General features: G+C 39.8%; 1 pseudogene; it reads right to left on the bottom strand.

Annotated features, from left to right (window-relative positions):
* The window catches only part of LOC128589749 (60S ribosomal protein L10a-like), a 148,295-nt pseudogene that overhangs the window by 62,542 nt on the left and 65,231 nt on the right, over window positions 1-20,522 (bottom strand).

Here is a 20,522-nt window from a genome sequence, read left to right as displayed (position 1 = left end):
TTTCTCATCTTTTGTAAACAGATGGCACACATTTTTTTATTTTTTAAGAGAAAGACCAACAATCTGTCAACTGTGGAATTCTTATAGTCCAATAGTTTCTTTTGGTTAATTTTTCACCATTAAATTAACCAATGTTGCTGCCATAAATACATTTAAGAAAATGAGACACTTTGCTGCCTGCCTTCACATTTATCTGTTTAGAACCCCGTAGGAATCTTTCAGTTGCCTTAGAAAAATATCAAGTTATCCAACTTTGTGAGTGAAAAGAAAACCTTATCAAAGTCTCCAGCTTTAAGTACTTTTTAGTTGTTTTCTTTTTATGGTTGCCTACATGCTGTGATTGAAGCACAATGTGTGGAAATTGCATAACCATTATTTTCACAAATCAAAGGTATTGGGAAATGGGAAGGCCATGTGGAGCCATGGTATGAAATGTTGATTAAAAAGATTCCACTCTGCCTTTAAGTCTTCCCTTCTTTTAAGTACCAATTGTTTCTTCAGTCTTAAGCATCGCTACAATTTGTTTTTAAACTAAAATCAGAATTAGGCACTGGTCAAATAACCTTTTTGTATAGTATTTCCTCTGTTTCCTATATTTTTGCTTAGTTCAACTGTATTATTTATAATATTTTGAGCTAATCTGGGCAAAGGAGCCCTTGATTCAAGTGTTAGACCCTTTATTCAAGTATTAGAACCCTTATGAAAACTTAGAACAGATGGGTCTAGTGGTGAACTCTCAGGAGGTGCAATTTCTATACCTCAGGGGAAAGTTTTGATGTCCTTAGCCCAATTCATTCCCAGGTTTATGGGAAATAGGGAGAGTCCTTTCACTACCTTAATTCACATTTAAAATAGTACCCAGTCAGATGGCTGTTTAGGTTGAAGAAAGCTTGAATGTATCTTGACAGGGTGAAGAAAAACACATCATTCCTGGCTTTTTGCATTCCTTTTTTGCTCCAGCAGAGTTTTGCTCATATTACTCTAATAACCACACAACACCTCTCTCCTTAGAGCCACAGCTACTGCTGACAACTGAAAGCCTCCTCCCTTTCCAATGAACATACCTGGGGTCAGTTGGGGATGGGACTTAAATCAGGAGGTGAAAATGAAACTTAAGAATCAAATGAAGTTTTTGTTTAGAGAAATTCTGCTGGGGTATTCTGTTAGTCCCTTCAGTTTAGACTCATGTAGAAGAAGGAATAGTCTGAAAAAAAAGGCATGGAATTTAGGCATGCTTTGACACTTACCAGCATGTGGAATATGCAATGTGATGAGAATAAATATCCTTTTAGATTTCTAGATTTATGATCAAAAGTTGTTTTCTTCTGTACAATTTCTCCTCAAAAAAGTGTTTCAGTATTCTATAAGGTAAATTTCAGAAAATTTAAGGCTAAAATAGCAATTATAGTAAGAGTTTATGATCAGTTATACTGTCTTATTTTGAATCATGGAAACAATTCTTCTTTTATCTTTAAATCTGCTGCCATTTTTTTCCCTATTGCTTTCACACTGTTTTTTTCTGGTTAGAGATGTATATATAATTGCCTTTCTGCCCACATTGGCTTCTAAAAGAATCTGCTCCTCTGCTGAACAGATGGGTCTAGTCATACATGTTTATGTCAGATGACCCTGCTCCTCTGGCTGTTATGATTGGATTGTTGTGGGACACATACCCAGACAGCCTATCCCTGGGTTAAGCCAAACCAATTAGATGCATTGTTTTGAGAATTTTTCCCTAAGACATAAAAGTCATTGATGGGTAAATGGGAATTGGAATTGTAGAGTCAGAGATATTGGGTGTGAGAGTTGTATGGTGAGCCTCAGCTATGTGTAAATCAAATTATGAAGGAACCTAAAATAAAAGCCTTACAAATGGAGCCAGCCTAAGAAACAGTCCTAGAAAGCCAAGTGCGGTGGCTCACGCCTGTAATCCCAGCACTTGGGAGGCTGAGGTGGGTGGATTGCCTGAGCTCATAAGTTCAAGACTAAACTGAGCAAGAGTGAGACCCCATTTCTAAAAAATAGCTGGGTACTGTGGCAGGTGCCTGTAGTCACAGCTATTTGGGAGTCTGAGGCCACAGGATCGCTTGAGCCCAAGAGTTCGAGGTTGCTGTGAGCTAAGATGCCATAGCACTCTACTAAGGGTGACCAAGTGAGACTCTGCCTCTCCCTCCCCCCCCCCCAGAAAGAAGTGGCCCTAGAATGCAAAGAGAAGCAGTGACAAGAGTCCTAGTGGACTTTCTGAAATTCCATCTCAGCTTTCTATTTTCTAAATAAGCATTATGTTTTGTAGCATGGGTTGGGTTGGGTTGCCACCTCCAGAGATAACCTCTGACTGGTTTCCACTAATCAGCAGTGTCTTATCACCCTGTCCATGTGACTGGTTCAGGGTAGGCATGTGAATTGATCACAAACAATGAAGTTAAGGAGGAAGTTGCAGGAGGTTTAAAATAAGTAAACACCTCTCTTATTTACAGGAGTTGCTTCAGAGGTACTCTCTGCTTTTGAAGATATGAACTAGGAAGCATATATGCCTGGTTGCTTCTGACGACCCTGGGAAGGCAGCCTAGGATAGGAAGTGAGCACAGAGAGAGAGTGCAGCAACGGAAAGAAAGTCGGTCTTTGTTGACATTATGGAGATACTGGTTTTCTTAAAGCCTTCCCAGTTTTTTGATTGTTAATCGTGTGGGCCAATAAATTCCTTTAATTGCTTTTATCTTTTACCAGAGTCAGGGTCTCAGTGTCTTGCTTTGTCACCCAGGCTGGAATGCAGTGACATGATCGTAGCTCACTATAACCTGCAAATTCTGTGCTCAAGCTATCCTCTCACCTCAGTCTCACCAAATAGGACCACAGGCACTGCAAGTATGCACCACCATGTCTGACTAAATTTTTAAGTTTTTTTTTGAGACAGGGTCTCAAGCTGTTGCTCGAGTGCCATGGTGTTATCATAGCTCACAGCAACCCTCAACTCTTGCCTGAAGCGATCCTCTTGCCTTGGTTTTTCTATTTTTAGTAGAGATGGGGGTCTCACTCCTTGCTCAGAGCTGGTCTCGAACTCATGAGCTCAAACAATCCATTCTCCTCGACCTCCCAGAGTGCTGGGATTATAGGTGTGAGCCACCACACCCGGCCTAATTTTTAAGTTTTTTGTGGGGATGGGGTTTCTATATATATTGTTCAGGTTGGTCTCTAACTCCTTGCCTCAAGTGATCCTCCCACCTCCGCCTCTCAAAGTGTTGAGATCATAGGCTTGAGCCACTGCTCTTGGCCCCCTTAATTGTTTATAAACTGTTAATCTGGATTTCTTTTATTTGTAATTAAGCTCTTCTTCTTCTTCTTCTTCTTTTTTTTTTTTGAGACAGAGTTTTATTATGTTGCCCTCGGTAGAATGCCATGGTGTCACAGCTCACAGCAACCTCAAACTTTTGGACTTAAGTGATTCGCTTGCCTCAGCCTCCTGAGTAGCTGGCAATACAGGTGCCCACCACAACGGCTGGCTATTTTTTTGTTGTAATCATCATTGTTGAATAAAGGGTCTAACACTTGAATAACGGGCTCCTTTACCCAGATTAGCTCAAAATATTATAAATAAGAAAGTTGAACTAAGCAAAAATATGGGTTCGAACCTGCTGGCTATGGTGTATATGGCTGGTGCCCTAACCAGTGAGCACGGGCACTGAGCCTGAATTCTTAAATTTGAGCAAGTCTGATGATTTTCTAGATCTTAGGAGATCAAGCAATGCCTTGAATTTCACTGATCCCTAAGTAGAGCAGTCCTTTGCACTGTCTTGTCCGTTAGGTTTTGTCTGGTTCTGTACCACCTAGCAGAGAGCCTGGCACGTATTCGTTTCTTCATCAATATTTGTTAAATTATAAATCCCCTCTTCTCTTACTCTCTGAGTAACATTATCAGCATACAATCTTTTGACAATAGTGGACTTCAGGGAGGCGTCTTCAGGTTATGTGAAGTGGCCTTGGAGAAGTTAAAGATGATGAAACAAAAAATGAATAAGGAAGAAGTTAATAAACTTCACCAAGGCTAGGAAAAATAAAGTGATAGTGTTATGTAAATAGACAGCTTAACACCTACTTCTTCATTGTGGTTTTCTTTCTTTCTTTTTTATTTTTTTGGAGACAGAGTCTTACTCTGTCACCCTGGGTAAAAGTTCTGTGGCATCATAGCTCACAGCAATCTCAAATTCTTGGGCTCAAGCAATCCTCTTGTCTCAGCCTCTGGACTATAGGCGCCAGCCACTATGCCCAGCTAGTTTTTCTATTTTTAGTAGAAACGGGGTCTCATTCTTGTTCAGGCTATTCTAGTACTACTGAGCTTAAGCCATCCTCCTGCCTCTGCCTCCAAGAGTGCTAGGATTACAGGTGTCAGTCACTTTCCTTGAGTAGGACTTCTTGATAACAGAGGAGAGTGTCATTAATAATTATTTAGATCAACAGGTATAAGTTGGAAAGGCTTTGGGCAAAGAATACAAGTAGCTCCCTATTTGTAGGTATCCCAGAATGCTAGGATCATAGGCATGAGCCCCCGCACCTGGCCTTATTTTATTTTCTATAGATATCATTATTCCTATCTTGATAAGAGACCTTATCTCTTTTTGAAATGCAAATAGATAGAAAAAAAGATTCATTTCCCATAGTCAAAATTAAGAGGAGTATCTGGCACTTTGATATATTACCTCACTTAATCCTGGCAATCCTGGCTGGTGGGTATTATTAATTCTATCATATAGACAAGGATATTGAGGAAGAGAGATTAATTTGTCCAAGTTAGTAAGTGACAGAATTGAGATTGGAATTAACAGGTATATGATTACTTTATGATAATTAACAAAAGTGATTAATTTGTGATTTCTTTGGCCTTGCCAGGTCTAAAGCTCTTGCTAAAAGGTTGTCATTGCATGCACAGAATGTCTTTGGAAAAAACAGAAGAAACTAGTAATGATAATCCACTCCAGGGATGCTAACTGTGTGACTGGGAATGGGAGAATTTGTTTTTCAATGTCCAGTGTTTTGAACCCTTTGAAGTCTGAATCATATGATTATATTAACTTTATTGAAAAAAGTGAAATATTTAGAAAAAAAATTATATCATGGACATTTTTATGTAATAAAATGATAGGCCTATAATAGATGATTTAGAATTTCCTTTCAGCTCCAGAATGATTTTATTGTGTGATTCCATAAAAAGGCCTCCTAGTTTTAGAGACTACAAAGGTTTCTGAATGTTCTCCCAAACCACTGAAACTGCTTAAGAGGATCTTTAAAAAGGTCACTTATATTTTTTGGCAGTATCAATGACTTAAAAAAGAAAAAGGTAAATTAAATTAAATTTTGGAGCTTGAACTTCGGATTCAAATTAGGCCAAATGTCTCCAGAGTCCAATAAAATGTGAAGGGATCTGCCAGTATTTTCACTTAAAAGGACAACTTTTGTTGTGATTAACACCGAACTACCCGAGGAGTGGAGAGAGCAGCAGTTAAGAGTCCAACAATTAATCTCTCAAGGTATCTCCCATGGGTGTGGATAAACTGAAGGGAAGCATGCTTTGCACATTTTATTTTCTCAGGAACACAGCAGGCGTCTTGTAAAAGCACTAGGATAGACCCCAAAACCAAAACAAAGGAGGATTTTAAAAAATCATGTATATAGGCACTGGCAATTTGCCTTCATTCTCTAATGACAAACCCTACAGGAGTCAGGAACCCCTTGGAGTCTGACCTTGCCTCTTCCTACTGAGGACAGCTTGGGATGTGTATGTGTGTGTATAAAGCAAATGCTCGACATTTATGAAATCTTTCAAGTGTCAGACATACCAATTGTATATTATCACAAGCTTTTTGGTCTAACATGGCACATTTTTTCAGTACATCTTTTTGAGTATTCACGTTTTTGATAGCCTGAAACAAGAAAAACAAAGAAAAACACTTCAATGCACTGAAATTAACATCATCTAGTTTGGCTGCTATAGAAAGCAAATCAGTTCTGCTCACTGAAGCCCACAGTATTTTGCACATTATTTTTCTGCATTCCTTCCGTCTATTTTAGTGTTTGAAATGCTAAAAAATTCTGCCCCAATGTTCTTTCTGGAAAAGTCTGTGTGTTGTGTTTTGATCTCTGCTACTGGTTCACAAGTCACTCTTGGTTAAAGTTATAAAGCAAGACAGGTGATTTTATATAAGGACTTTTGTGTTATTTTTTTCTGTTCACTATACTGCCTTTCCTTCTCTGAGGCCACAGGATTCTGCTACAAATTGTAACAGGAGGAGGCAATGGCAGCCTTTCCTAAGACCTCAGAACTATAGGAGAGGATCCCTGAGTGGGATTTTGTATGAAAGGCATTTCTGTCCTTTTGTGTATCCTCAGAATCTTAACTTTCATGAGAGAAGAATAGAAATGCAACAATGGAAAAATCCATTGTATGCTTGTAGCTGTCAATTTAACAAGCCCAATGGAAACGCCAGAGTCGTGCCTCTGTCTCTCTTTGCCCGCACAGGGCTTTTGTCGATAACCCTCTCTATGTCAGGCCAGGAATCCCACGTCAACAGCCTTAGACCTCACAGTGGTGGTAATGAACGGAACACGCCACTTTGTGTTATCGTCAGACGTGGTTTTGCCAGTGCTGCCATTATGCCTCATGTGGCAATGAAAATGATATATCTCCCACATCTCTATTCTTACCTACCAAACCTAGCATCACTTTCAGCTCATTCCCCTTTAGTTCAATTTGATCAAAGCTTGAGAGTGTCTCATGAAGTTTCATTGATTTAGTTGTAAGATTAGTGTAAACTTTAGTTTACAGTGTGATTTCTTTCCTACTTGTGGAAAGAAACTCTGACTTCTATTCCCTTTGTAATTATTTAATGGAAGAAGGTACAATCCCTTGAAAAAGTAGTTCACAGCCTTCCCTGTCTCATCTGGAGACCTCTGCCCCATTTTGCTTGTTATAGTTTTATGAAAGCATTGAGACTTTTCTTAATGAAAGGCTCTGTCATGAACTTTGCTGAACTCACATCAAAAGGCCAGAATATATACAATTGATTAATTCATGAAGACCCTTAAGGGAAATCCTTAACAGCGTGTAGTTCAAGTGCTATGTTATTTTGAAATACAGATGAAGATGCTTTCCTTAAAGGGATGTTTTGTGATGAACAAGATCATGCATATAATGTGCTCTGAGTGACTAGAGCAAAAGTCCAATATAAGGGGGCTATTGTTATTTATTATTACCATCCAGATGCTGTGACTGTATATTTCCCAAGGACAGAATAAAATATAGGACAGATGCAAAATTTCCAGATTATCGATAGGCTCTAGGGAAACTGGCATATGGTGGGTATCCTCTGATAAATATGTTAAATACATATTTATATGTGATAAACTTATTAGTGAAATTAGAAAGATAGCTTTGAGAGCTATCACCAGAATACAGGGAGTCCCCTGGTGCATTGATAAGAGAAGGGGACTTCAACAGGGGGTAGATGGGTTCTTGCCAGTATGTGGAATAAGCCCCTTCCCTTACTGTAGCTGGAAGTAATAATTAAGGGAAAAACATGCCATCAAGGCTCTTTTATACACTGTTAGTGGGAATGAAACTTGGCAACACTTTAGGAAGGCGATTTAGGAATATTTATCAAAATTGCAAATTCATACATCCTTTAACCCAGCAATTCTGTGATCAGTAATTTACTCTATGGTAAATTAAAATTAAAAATTAGAAAGCATATAAATATTTGTTGGTAAGAGAATGATTACATAACTTGCACACACACTCAATTTTATATTCTGCAATAACAAAAGAATAAGGAAAATTTGTATTTTCACAGATGGAAAGATTTCCAAGGTAAGTTTTTCAATAGGATGTAAAGCAATATGCATGGTGTGATTGCAGTTGTGCAAATAAGACAAAGGAAAAGTGTATAAGCTGTATACATATATAAAACATTTTTATATGTGTATATACCAAGTCACTATTAACTGTTATTAATTTTGGGGATAGAAAGTTAGAATTGTGAAAAATAAAAAGGAAAATACTTTTCCTTTCATTTCACACTTTAAAAAACCATATGCACAAATTAACTTTAAAAATAATTCTTTTTAAAAAAGAAGGAATCCTCTTTCTTCTCCTCCAGCTTAGAAGAAGGCACCTGGACAAACTGTTGCTATTGGGCAGCTCACACTGTGGCCATTATTTGCTCTGATGAAGCACCTTTGGACACCTTTGGGGCCCTAAGAATCAAGTCATTCCAGAGTGATTATGATCAGAACCACTTGGTTTACATGTAAAAGGTCTGTGAGATCAAACCTCTCTTAGTCTTTAAGTTGGGGTGAAGGTGGAGGGATAAAACAGTATTTATTTTCCAATTGTATTGCCTGAGATTTTGTTAAAAAAAAACTATTTGGCTGGGCACAGTAGCTCATGCCTGTGACCTTGGCATTCCGGGAGGCCAAGGCAGGAGGATCATTTGAGGTCAGAGGCTGAAGACTATTCTGAGCAAACTGAGACTCCAGTATCTACTAAAAATAGAAAAATTAAGCCAGGCATTGTGGTAGGTGCCTGTTGTTCCAGCTACTCAGGAGGCTGAGGCAGGAGGATCGTCTAACCCCAAGAGTTTGAGGTTGCTGTGAGCTAGGCTGACACCATGGTACTCTAGCTTGGGCAACAGAGTGAAACTCTGTCTCAAAAAAAATTTTTTTTTGACTCAAGTTCACCTAAAATATACCTGTGACTATGTAATTTTTTGTCACAAATCTTTCTTTCTAATTGTTATAAACATATTGTTATAAAACTGTAAATGTCTCTGTCACAAAACACCTATTTTTGTATAATTAACAATTTTAGCTTAAGCATGTAATACTTTTCCAAGTAAAATAGAAAAACCTAGCAGGTATTCTTTCCTGTGATATAGGCTTTCTTGTTGGAAAGTCAGTATATAGTATATTTTTGTGAAAAAGCACTATAAAAATGTTGACAAAATTTATAATTAGGGAGGAATCTTACACTTCAATTTGTTACAATAAATTTGTTACAATAAATGCATCATGCAAAAATAACTTCAAGTATCTCATTTTAAAGGAATTCAAAACTAGTTGCTAAAAAGAATCACAGGATAGTCATGTTGGACACACACTATGCAAGTATGTAGCTATGAGTCATAGTTATAAAATAAGTCATTTACAAGCATAGTAAGTTGATCTTTATCATTAACTGAATCTTCATTTTGGGTTCTTACACAACATCCAAGGGTTGGGGAGCAGAAATAATCCTCAAACTATTTCTCACTTGAAATAAGCTTACATTGAAACAACACACCCCCTCCCCTCCTTAAGGCAAAGGTGAAACAGGGAAAGATTCACAGTTAAGAAAGTTTACAAAGCAAGATACATTTGCCACAGGTAGCTAACAGGCCTCCATTGCCAGGGCAAGTTGGCAAAGAGGATTGAAACAACATTATTGAATAATTAAAGGCTGAACCCCATACTCCTGCGTGTGTCATTGAAAACCTCCCAGGGAAGTTTCAAGATAGGTGTGCAAAACCACTGCGATGTAATTGAAGGAACAAAATCTTGCTCATCTGCTCCTGGACCCACTTCAGCTGACCTTGAGACCACCTGCTGTAACTGACACATGACATCATTGTCTTGCTTTCCTATATAAGACTGTGCAACACTTGCCACCAAAAATCAGAATTGCTTTTTTAAAAAAATGCTGCTTAAAGATTATAATGAGCTTGATTTTCTTCATGTTGCTGACAGAGGAGAGTGAAGTATTATAACTGTACGAAGCCAAAGGACAAGAGTTCTCTGCGTGTGGTCTCGAGATCAGCAGAATTAGAAAGCATGTTAGAACTGATTATTGGACCTCACTTGTCTATAGAGACCTACTGAGTCAGAAATGGGGTGTGGGGCACAGCAATCTGTATTTTAACAATTCTTTCTTTCATAGCCGGGCGTTGTGGCGGGCGCCTGTAGTCCCAGCTGCTCAGGAGGCTGAGGCTAGAGAATCGCGTAAGCCCAAGAGTTAGAGGTTGCTGTGAGCCGTGTGACGCCATGGCTCTCTACCCGAGGGCGGTACAGTGAGACTCTGTCTCTACAAAAAAAAACAAACAAAAAACAATTCTTTCTTTCTTTTTTTTTTTTTTTGAGACAGAGCCTCAAGCTGTTGCCCTAGGTAGAGTGCCGTAGCTTCACAGCTCACAGCAACCTCCAACTCCTGGGCTCAAACGATTCTCCTGCTTCTGCCTCCCAAGTAGCTGGGTCTCCAGGCGCCCATCACAGTGCTCGGCTAATTTTTTGCTGCAGCCATCGCTGTTGTTTGGTGGGCCCAGGCTGGATTCGAGCCCACCAGCTTGGGTGTATGTGGCTGCCGCCTTAGCAGCTTGAGCCACAGGCGCTGAGCCCATTTTAATAATTCTTAAAGTTTGAAAGCCCCTTCTGTATAGGAATACTTTCAGTGTGGGATTAAATACCACAAAATATCTTGCCCTGCTTTTGTGATAATATCTCTGACACTAATGAAAGAATATCTAGTGACCTTACATACTTCTGAGCGATTACATTGAAAAGTCAGATACTCAGTTGGCTTGCCTCGCAATCAAACAAAGAACGTGTAAAATACAGATTTCTGGACCTTTCTGTAGGCAGGGCCTGAAAATCGACATTTTAAACATCTATCTTAACAAGTTTTCACAAATACGAATGTTCTCACTCCGGTGCTATAGCTATAGTATTTCTTGAGACAGATCCTTATTTAGTTCGTATTCTAACCTTCCATTTTTGTTTTGACATTTTCTTACTGCCCTTGCTATCTCTCTGCCATTGTCACTAGTTCTATTGTTGGGAAAGGGCAGGCGATGTTGAAAGATCCTGTGGAATTGGGGAAGGTGATACAAATAAAACATTTTTTGTTAATTTGTATTTTCTACTTGACATGCTCTCCCTACTCAAAGTGCATGAACAACAGGAAGTTGACTAAATTAGAAGGAAATGCCAAATCTTCATGTTACAACTTCATGTCTAGAAAAATTCCGTGAGGAACGTACGCAAGGAGCCGAAAACAACAGTAGGCTGTGCGTTGGCCTCCCTCCTAACGCCTCCTGCTTCTGCTGCTGTGCTGCCCTCCGGAGAGTTTCTCACTGCCCTGAGCACCAATCCAGTGGACTCTTCATTTGTCTTTATGTTTTGACCTCTCTAAAGAGTCAGCATTCAAAACATTTCATCTTGAGATTCTTAGATTCCTTGTTATTTTTTTTTGTTTGTTTTTTTGAGACAGAATCTCACTTGGTCACCCTTGGTAGAGTGCCCTGATGTCTTAGCTTACAATTACCTCCAACTCTTGGGTTCAAATGATCCTCTTGCCTCAGCCTCCCAAGTGCTGGTATTACAGGCATGAGTTCTTGTCTTTGAATTACCTACCATGAACCTGGCCCATTCCTTGCTATTTTTATTTTATTTTATCTTGCAGCCTCCTTCCCTTGTCCACTGCTTGCGTGCTGCTTTTCAGAGAGTTTCTGTCTTTGGCACTCTTCTTTCACCAGTCTCTCCCTGTCTCTCTTTTCACCCCTGGCTGCTTCTCTCTAATTATTATTATTTTTTTTTTTGAGACAGTCTCACTCATTCACCCTGGTAGAGTGCTGTAATGTCATAGCTCACAGCAACCTCAAACTCTTGGTCTCAAGCAATCCTCTGGTCTCAGCCTCCCGAGTAGCTGGGACTGTAGGTGCCCACCACGATGCTTGGCAAGTTTTTCCATTTTGTAGAGACAGGGTCTCACTCATGTTCAGTCTGGTCTCCCGAGCTCAGGCAATCCACCTGCTCAGGCTCCCAGAGTGCAAGGATTACAGCCGTGAACCACCACGCTGGTCCTTCTCTCTCTTTTAAGATTATTAAATATTTCCTCTGGGTTAGGCACTCTTCTAAGTACAGTACAGAAAATAACTCAGTTTTCACAACATTTCACATTTGAGGGAACTAAAACAAAGAAGGCAGGTTAATTTGCCCTGGGTCACATAGCTGGTTTCTGATGGAGCTATGATTCGGATCCTAGCAATTTGGCTTCAGAGACTGCTCTTAACCCCTCAACACACACCTTCTTTTCTTACTTTACAAGCTCATTTCACTGAGTTATCTATTTCTTTAGCTTTAACTTTCAACTATAAACTCCTTTATTTGATATTGTAATACTAATGGTGTCTATAATCTGAGTACTGGTTTCATGGTCGTTGCTGCTCCATGGACAACTTCTCCAGTATTTCTTTCTTTCCTTCTTTTTTTTTTTTTTTGAGACAGAGTCTCACTAAATCACCCTGGGTAAAGGGCTGTGCTGTCACAGTTCACAGCAACCTCAAACTCTTGGGCTTAGGTAATTCTCTTGCCTCAGCCTCCCAAGTAGCTGGGACTACAGGTGCCCACCACAATGCCCGGCTATTTTGCTGTTGTTGTTGGAGTTGTCATTGTTGTTTAGCAGGCCCAGGCCAGGTTCGAACATGCCACCCTTGGTGCATGTGGCCAGCGCCGTAACCACAGTGCTACGGGCGCCGAGCCAACTTCTCCAGTATTTCCCCACAAGGGCATTAAACTGCCCGTATCTCTACAACTGAACTCATTATCTTTCTTGTCTCTAGTCTCAGTCTCAGTTTATGTTGTTCCTATTTTTCTTGCCACCAGTGCAAGAAACCTGGGAGTTGTCCTGCAGTTCCCCGTCCCTGATTGAATCCAGTTTATTCTACCTCCGTGTCATTTTTACTTCGTTTCTGTTCTCTTCTTCCCTACTGCTACCACAGCCACACTTTGGGATGATAGCTAATTTATAGTAAACATTATTCTCATTCTTTTTTTTTTTTTTGGTTTTTGGCCGGGGTTGGGTTTAGAACCAGCCACCTCAGGCATATGGGACCGGCGCCCTACTCCTTGAGCCACAGGCACCGCCCTATTCTCATTCTTTTGAGTAAAGACTTAGCTTTCACTTTATCATACTGTGAGCCTCTTTTTTGTCATGACAAAAGGCCTATTGTGAGCCTCTTAACTATTAAAGTTCTTGTCTTTGAATCACCTACTATGATGTATGAAACCATAACGAAAACTATCTATTAAAAAACCCTATAGAAATTTATACAATGATTTTCTAAATGAAATTCTCTCTTGTTATCATCATATTCCATTTTGTGACTGTTTTCAATTCTAGTCTATGTTACTTTATTTACAATAAACTATTTTCAATTCCCTCAGATTTTCCAACATATATATGTGTGTACATGTTTGCACACATGTACTTGGACGTTTGGTTGGACTGGAATGCCTTTTCTTACCTTGCCTTCTTGACAAACATCTACATTTTCCAAGTCTCAATTCAGGGTCATTTTATTCTGGAAATTGCTAATGCCAACTAACTTTTGCCACCTTAATATGACAGTATACTTTTTAGTTGTTTTTTTTTTTTTTGGTTGGGGGGCCGTGGCTGAGTTTGAACCTGCCACCTTCGGTATATGGGGCCAGCACCCTACTCACTGAGCCACAAGCGACTCCCTACTTTTTAGTTTTTAGTTACTCTTGATTGCGTAAATATTTTTGTCCCTTCTGGAATGTAATCTCTTTGGGGTCAGAAACTGTATCTTACCTTTCTACTCTCAGAGCCCTAATACAAGCTCCAGAGGTGGCTCACGAAGTGACTCTACAAATAATAATAATTCTTACTGAGCAAGTGCCACAGGACAATACAGAAGCTAAACAGCAAGGACATCTCAGCAAAGCCCACACAGACCACTTCTATATTTGGAGATTTTCATAGCTTCGTAATAGTTTTTAATCATTTTTAAGCCATGTTTCTCTGCAATAGTAATAGAAGAACCCTTAAGAAAGCAAGTTTGTGTTACATGCTGGTTCCAAGAAGGAGGGAAGTTGGGGCAAACCACATCCTGCTTTCAAAGGAACCAAGGAAGCCTGTGAGTAACATGAGCTGAGCAGTTTATCATCAGTGAGCTGCTCACAAAAACGACAAGCTTTCTGTCTTCTTACATGGCCGAGGGAGGCATTTTCAGATTCACCTGTTGGAAGTTGTATTGAGGTTCCCAGTTTTGGTTTCCTAGGGCTGCCATGATAAGGTACCACAAACTAGGTGGCTTAAACAACAGTAATTTTGTTTTATGGTTCTACAGGCTGGCAGTCTGAGGTCAAGGTGTTTGCAGACTTGGGTCCTCGTTAAAGCCCTAAGGGAACAGCTCTCCGGTGCCTTTTTCCTGGCTCCCAGTGGTTGCTGACACCCTTGCATTTCTCGGCTTGTAGCTGTCCCCTTCCAATGTCTGTCTTCATCGTCACGGGGCCTTGGGTCTCAGTGTGTCTAAATGTCCCTCTTTTCATGAGTAAACCTTAATCCATCGTAAGCTCATCTAACTTGATTACATTGCAAAAGACCCTCTCATTCACAGGTTCTAGGGCTTTAGACTTGAGCATATCTTTTTGGGGGGACACAACCATACTCCCTCAAATCCCCTTGGGATATAAGCTCAGTATAGAGGCTTTTTTTTTTGCCTTGTGGGTGGTGGTAGTGATGATGGTGAAGAAGTAAACATGGCCTGAGAAGCTTCCATTTGTGTCACAAATTATTCCCCCTCTCCCCATTTCGAGTGGACAAAGCTAAGAAGTATTTTATTTATTTATTATTATTATTGTTATTTTTAAGATAAGGTTTCACTCTGTTGCCTGGACTAGGGTGTCATGGCCTCAGTTTAGCTCACAGCAACCTCAAACTGGTGGGTTAGAGCAATCCTCCTGCCTCAGACTCCCCAGTACCTGGGATACAGATGTGTACTACCAAACCCAGCTCATTTTTCTATTTTTAATAGAAACAGGGTCTCATCTTGCTTTGCTCAGGCTGGTCTTGAACGTCTGAGCTCTAGCGATTCTCTGGTTTTGGCCTCCCAGAATGGTAGGATTATAGGCATGAGCTAGTGATACAGGATTCTCCCACTCAGGGCTGGACAGGGACCCCCTCATCCCCACCCCATTCTCTAGGCCCAGGTGAGCTCAGAAATCAGACCCCCATCTCTAGGCACAAACAGGCTGCCCTTTCCAGGTCACACCCTCTGGGCCCTAGCAGGGTCATGAAGAAAGCAGCCTGAAATGTTTGGGTAGTTCCACTTTGAGTAGGGAGCACTCCCCCTGATCCCTTCCCAGAGACAAAAATTGAAAAGACCTACTAACCTTGCCCCAGGGGAGGAACTGCATTCAGTCATTTGTTAATATACTCGTTACGTTTGTAAAGGTGTTTTTTCCACCTACCACGTCCTGGCCAAAGGTAACATATACCCCTAGACAAAGGGCCCATGTGGGAAACTTCCGACTTGGGTCTTCCCCTTTGCCAGAAGCTCTGGTGCTTTTTACTCCTGTATTCCTTTCTGTATATTAAAATTCCAAATTTAGCACTGATCTGTAGTCCATCGGTTCATTCTTCGAATCCCTGAGACCAAGTGTGTGGGAAGATGAGGCCCAATGAAGAGAAACAATACCCAAATGTTGCGTTTAAAAGAGGAAGGCTTTATTTCAGCCAGGGGAGCGGCGGCAGACCCAGAGTCACCAAATGGCCACATTCCCCCGACTGGCTCAGACTTCTCCTTTTTATCTCCAGTCAAAAGTTCTGGCCCAGGGGTACCTTTCTTACTGGTCACTTTGAATCAAGCTGGAATATCAGCTTTTTACAGAACCTCAGGCTTTTATAGAAGCAGAAGCAAGCCTTAGTTTCCAGGTCCCAGGAAGTTAAGTTTTTACAAATTCCTAAGAGCTGAGTCACCACGGGAGGACTTCACAGATGTATCCTGGGGATCTCCTTGAGAAGACCTCTGTTCTCTTAGGCCTCACTTTTTCCAGGTATCCTCTCTCACAAGGACCTACTGAAGAAAGAAATTCCGGTAACACTAAGATGACTGGTTTTTGTTTTTTTGCCGTTTTTTTTGGCCGGGGCCAGGTTTGAACCCACCACCTCCGGTATATGGGGGCCGGTGTCCTACTCCTTTGAGCCACGGGTACCATCCTGTATTATTGGTTTTTGAAATCATATTTGAAGTAAACATATTTTGGGTTTAATAATTTAAAAATTCTAAAATATTTCCTATAAAACATTAGTCAGAAGTTTTTATTTTTTGGCAACATTAGAATTTATTAGAATGTGTTTTTATATAGGCACTGGGGCTTGCCCGTGGTGCTCTTAGTATAGAAAGCTTAGACTTTCTGCCAGTTCTTCTTCTTTTTTTTTAAATTTTTTATTATTTTTTTTATTAAATTAAATTATAGCTGTGTACATTAATGCGATCATGGGGCACCATACACTGGTTTTATAGACCATTTGACATATTTTCATCACACTGGTTAACATGGCCTTCCTGGCATTTTCTTATTGTGTTAAGATATTTATATTCTACACTTACTAAGTTTCACATGTACCCTTGTAAGATGCTCCGCAGGTGTGATCCCACCAATCACCCTCCCTCTGCACATCCTGCCAGTTCTTCTTAAGCAATGACACCAAGAAATTAACAGCCAGGTGGATGTTTTACACCAGCTCATCGTCTGTCATCTTCACATGGTCAACAGCCACATCTGGGACTTGATTGTGGATTTCATGTCATCAACTTTGGCCACGTGTTTTCATCATGTGGCAGCAGGGAAGGAAACTTGCCAGCTTTATTTAGACCAGGGCCAAGGATTCATGGGATCAGCTTGATAAGTGATTCTGAGGCCAAAAAGGCATCAGACTTCTCAGCCAGCTTCTTGAGCAGGTTCTTCATTTTGTTGAGTTTCTTCAGGGCCTTGATGTCCATGTGGGGTATGTCCCCAGCCCTGGCCTTGTCAGAGTGCTGCTGGTCCCCAGGACACATATGGAGAACTTGGGACGAGGGTGGACTTAAGCCTGGTGGTGCCAGAGAAGCGATTGTCCTTCTGAGGATCATAGTTCTTCAAGCTGATCTGCAGCTCCACTGTTTCCAAAAACTTCTGGTGTTTGGGCTATTGTGTACAATGTGAGGGTGTTCATTCAGGGTGTTGGGAGAGACTTCTTTGCTCATGGTTGCCTGTGCCGGGATATATGGAAAAGATTATATCCTTGTACATTATTCAAGAATTTAAATGATCTCTAAACTCACTTGGCATTAGGAAATCAAATCAATGTGCTAAAAATCATATTTCAACAAATAATAAAAATAAAGGAGAAAATGAAGTATATAAACCAAAGAATTATGAGACAGCAGTGCTGGAAGAGCTCTTCATAATTTTCCAGTTTGGGTCAATCAATCTTGCCTTCTTTAGTGAGTAAAATGAGACCCATTTGAACATTTCTTTTCACAGTTACCCTGGTTAGTGGGCACAATTTAGACTATATTTCTAGTTCATTAAGTTCTAGGTTATTATTCTTTTCAGTATATTATAGTACATTTTGATCTTTATTATTAGATATTTTGATAGCTTATTTTAGAATTTTAGTTTTATCTTTTCTAAGAGAAAGTGAACTCACAAAAGGAATCTGCATTCTCAATTTCCAGGTATATAGTTAGGTCACTAGGGTGGAATTAAGAGTATTTTTGTTCTTTTCTTTTTTTTTAATTTAATTTTATTATTAAATCATAGCTGTGTACATTAATGAGATCATGGGGCACCATACACTGGTTTTATAGACCATTTGACATATGGTGCATCTTACAAGGGTACATGTGAAGCTTAGTAAATGTAGAATATAAATGTCTTAACACAATAACTAAGAAAATGCCAGAAAGGCTATGTTAACCAGTGTGATGAAAATATGTCCAATTAGTATTTTTGTTTTCTCAAGTAGGGCTTCTTCTTTTTTTCTTTTCTTGAGACAGAGTCTTACTTTGTTACCCTTGGTAGAATGCTGTGGCATCATAGCTCACAGAAGGTAAAGTTAAAGTTGTACTTGAGCCCTTCGCCCAGGGGGAGTGCTGAACACCCCCACATTATACACATTAGGTGACATCCCGCCAATGCTCTCCCTCTTTCCCCTTCCCCATTCCTCCTCTCCTCCTCCCATAGTCTGCTTGCTAGACTATATTTATGTTTTTTTCTTTTTTTCTCTCTTTTTTTAATTGTTAAATCATAGCTATGTACATTAGTGCAATCGCCTGTACCCATTCTAAGATGCACCATAGATGTGGCCCCACCCATTACCCTCCCTCCACCAAAACCTCCCCCCTCCTTTCCCCTTCCTTAGCCCTTTCCCCATAGTCTTGTGCTATAGTTGGGTTATAGTCTTCTTGTGAAAGCTGTAATTTAGGATTCATAGCAGGGCTGAGTACATTGGATACTTTTTCTTCCATTCCTGAGATACTTTGCTAAGAAGAATATGTTCCAGCTCCATCCATGTAAACATGAAAGAGGTGAAGTCTTCATCTTTCTTTAAGGCTGCATAGTATTCCATGGTATACATGTACCACTATATGCTAGTCCATTCGTGGGTCGATGGGCACTTGGGCTTCTTCCATGACTTAGCAATTATGAATTGGGCTGCAATAAACATTCTGGTACAGATGACTTTGTTATATTGTGACTTTTGGTCTTCTGGGTATAAACCTAGTAAAGGAATTATAGGATCGAATGGCAGGTCTATTTTTAGGTCTCTAAGTATTCTCCAAACATCCTTCCAGAAGGAACGTATTAGTGGGCATTCCCACCAGCAGTGTAGAAGTGTGCCCTTTCCTCCATATCCACGCCAACATTTCTGGTTTTGGGATTTTGTTATGTGGGCTACTCTTACTGAGTTTAGGTGATATCTCAGAGTAGTTTTGATTTAAATTTCTCTGATGATTAAGGATGATGAGCTTTTTTTCATGTGTTTGTAGATCTTGCGTCGGTCTTCTTTAGAGAAGTTTCTCTTCAAGTCCCTTGCCCACCCTGAGATGGGGTCACATGTTCTTTTCTTGTTAATACGTTTGAGTTCTCTGTGGATTCTGGTTATTAGACCTTTATCGGAGGTATAACCTGCAAATATTTTCTCCCATTCTGAGGGCTGTCTGCTTGCTTTACTCACTATGTTCTTGGCTGTGCAGAAGCTTTTTAGTTTGATCAGATACTGCTTCAATTGCCTGGGGAGTCCTCCTCATAAAATATTCACCCAGCCCGATTCCTTCAAGAGTTTTTCCTGCACTTTCTTCAAGTATTTTTATAGTTTCATGTCTTAAGTTTAAATGTTTTATCCAGTGAGAGTCTATCTTAGTTAATGGTGAAAGGTGTGGGTAGAATGGTGTGCTTCGTAGAATGTGCTGGGTAATATTCCTTCTTTTTCTATATTTTGGAAGAGGTTTAGTAGTATAGGTACTAGTTCTTCTTTAAATGTTTGGTAGAATTCTGACGTAAAGCCATCTGGTCCTGGGCTTTTCTTTTTAGGGAGATTTTGTATAGTTGATGCTATTTCAGAACTTGATATAGGCCTGTTCAACATTTCCACTTTGTTCTGGCTAAGTCTTGGTAGGTGGCGTGCTTCCAGGTATTGGTCGATTTCTTTCAGATTTTCATATTTGTGAGAGTAGAGTTTCTTGTAGTATTCGTTAAGGATTTTTTGAATTTCTGAGGGGTCTGTTGTTATTTCATCATTACCATTTCTGATTGATGAAATTAGAGATTTTACTCTTTTTTTCCTGGTTAGGTTGGCCAAAGGTTTATCTATTTTATTGATCTTTTCAAAAAAACAGCTTTTGGATTTATTGATCTGTTGTATAGTTCTTTTGTTTTCAATTTCATTTAATTCTGCTCTGATTTTGGTTATTTCTTTTCTTCTGCTGCATTTGGGGTTGAAGTGTTCTTCTTGACTATATTTATGTTTTATCATTCATGTGGGCTTGTAGTTGTTGATATGTTGGTTTTATATTAGTATTGAGTACATTGGATTCTTTTTTCCCATTCTTGAGATACTTTACTAAGAAGAATGTGTTTCAACTGTATCCAGGTAAACACAAAAGCTGTAAAGTCTCCATCTTTTCTTATGTCTGAATGGGTACTCCATGGTATGCATATGCAACCATTTGTAAATCCACAGTTACTGAAAATTTTATAGTTAGTTGAGACATGATAGTCCAAAGAAAAGAACCAAAAAAGCTGCCATTGAAGAAAAAGGTTGATCTATGTTTTCTGGAAAGCAGCAGCCAAAGAAAGATGGGGGGACATTTTGGTGTTATCAAGACCACAGTAAGCAACATCAGAAAACATTAACAGAAGTCCTTGGAGAGACTGGTAAGGAAAGTGGAGACCTACAGTAGAAAAGGAGGAAAACTTCCCTCCTTGAAGTCAATGAAGCCACATTAAGCTAGTCCAAACAAATGAGGGCAATTAATGCACAAACCTCTGGGCCAATGATCCAAGAAGTTGCTAAAAGATTTGCACAGGCATTTGGAGTGGCAGATCTCCAAGCATCAAGTAGTTGGCTCAATTTAAAGTGGGACACAGAACTCCCAGAAAGACTTCTGTAATCAAGCCAATGAAGTTCCAGAAAAAGTGTGGAAGAGTTCATC

Source organism: Nycticebus coucang, chromosome 7 (genome assembly GCF_027406575.1).
Source record: "Nycticebus coucang isolate mNycCou1 chromosome 7, mNycCou1.pri, whole genome shotgun sequence".
In the NCBI taxonomy this organism is placed as follows: domain Eukaryota; kingdom Metazoa; phylum Chordata; class Mammalia; order Primates; family Lorisidae; genus Nycticebus; species Nycticebus coucang.
Note: the sequence above shows the minus strand (reverse complement) of the source record. Positions and strands in the feature narration are given on the sequence as shown.